Here is a 1,852-nt window from a genome sequence, read left to right as displayed (position 1 = left end):
AATCCTACACCACATTAATTCTGCCCTATGAAAAAGAGGCATGATGAACTAATTTGAACAAAAGTGCTATTGACAATGCATAGTACTTTTGTTATGATGAAACATTTGGATCCAGCCATTCTTAGTACTTGGATACTTCCAGTCCAAACGCAGTTTCCAGTGTCTTACTTCAACTAGGAACTTCCCACACCTGTAGTGTGTGCAGATATACTGAGACACTGTATGCAAATCAGGGACACTGTCTTATGAAGTGGTGTATTATTAATAATAATGATTCAGACTTAGAGGATGGTGGATGACGCATGGTGCTATAAACAACTCTCAGCAATCCAGGATCAATATTTACATTTCCGTACGCCTTGCTTTTATGGAAAGCCGGCCACCTGAGGAGTCATTCTAGGGTTTTCACTCTTTAGCAGGAACATAACGTTGATCTGCTCTGAATATGAAACATCATTGTATGAGTGTTTGTCTATATAATCGCTGTGTGCTGGAAAAGGGACAAGCCTTCTCGGTCTTACTGTCTTCTTAAAACAGCAAGCATCATAGAGCATAGCTATGCAGGCAAACATACACCCATGGAACATCAAATAGACCCAGCTGTGTTCTGTGAGTCTATCAGGAAGGCCAGAGTCATTTCTCCACCAACCCAGTCATTCATAATAAACACTTGGGCAACTGAGCAAACAGTGTGAAGCTGTTGCAAGGTGAGGGGATGAAAGAACGGAGGAATCAGCATAAAATCTTGTGTTTTTTGGGGAAGCTCATTGATATATGAGCTCTACACTTTTTGGAATCCTTTCATTTTAAGCTGCTTATACAGTATCTGTATACCCCGCACTGCATATAAATGATGCTACATATTCACTATTCAGATGCTATACAATGCCAATGGCATGGGAGGCAGAACATGCAGGAAAAGAAGGAAGTCTCCAGCTGAAAAGTTTAACAAAAAGAGTCAAACAAAACCTAAGCGCGCACAAAAGTAACTAAAGAATGCAATTTTAACATAAACATAGTAAAATCACAGGTGATGTGGCAGAACACTACCTGAGTGGGGCATGGCATAAAACCTAAACACAGAACATGTGCAACAGAAAACGAAACATAAATAAAAGGCCACGTGGACGCCGGCGTGGCCTGACGAAGACTGCTGGGGGGGGCACCGTCACACAAGCAAGTAACCAGGAGCTGGAGCGAAGCTCATACTTAGGTCAGTTTTTAAATGACCATATTCACTAGTTTCTTCTGCTTTGCTTCATTGGCATCATGATTCAATAGTGTGAATTCTGCTTCTTGAAACATATCATGAGTTCTCAGAAAGGGGGAGGGGCATGTTCTTTGGAGTAAAAATCATTAAACAGATCCTTGTTAACATGTGCTTTTCACTGTGTTGGTTTTTATTGTGTGTAAGGCGGAGGAAGGGGGCGAGGAGAAGCTGGTGTTTGCGGGCTGAGGGATAGGGCATCTGCGAGGCTGGTGAAGTAAGCTGGGGTCTGCACGCAGGGTGCCTGCGTTCATCCAGCAGCAGTGACCCTGGTCCCGGGGAGAAGAGGCACTGTGAGGCTTTTTAAAGGTGCATATGAGCAGAGTGGAAAGTCTTATGGGGCTTGACTGTAACATGAAGCCAAGCGAGAGAGAGAGAGAGAGAGAGAGAGAGAACAAAAGAAAGAAAGTATAAAAAAAAGAAAAACAAGACGGGAGCATGAAGGTGCTGAGTTAAAGGGAAGAAAGCGGAGCGCCTCTGTGTTTTCTTTTGGGGGGGGGGGATGTAAAGAGAGGGAGAGGGTGGAAGAGGGAGGGAAAGAAAGGGGTGATGTCAAACCAGCTGAGCTCAGAAAGTAAACAGCGA

The sequence above is a fragment of the Electrophorus electricus genome, chromosome 2 (assembly GCF_013358815.1).
Source record: "Electrophorus electricus isolate fEleEle1 chromosome 2, fEleEle1.pri, whole genome shotgun sequence".
Taxonomy (NCBI): Eukaryota; Metazoa; Chordata; class Actinopteri; order Gymnotiformes; family Gymnotidae; genus Electrophorus; species Electrophorus electricus.
The sequence above is the reverse complement of the archived record's forward strand: the minus strand, read 5'-3'. Positions refer to the sequence as shown.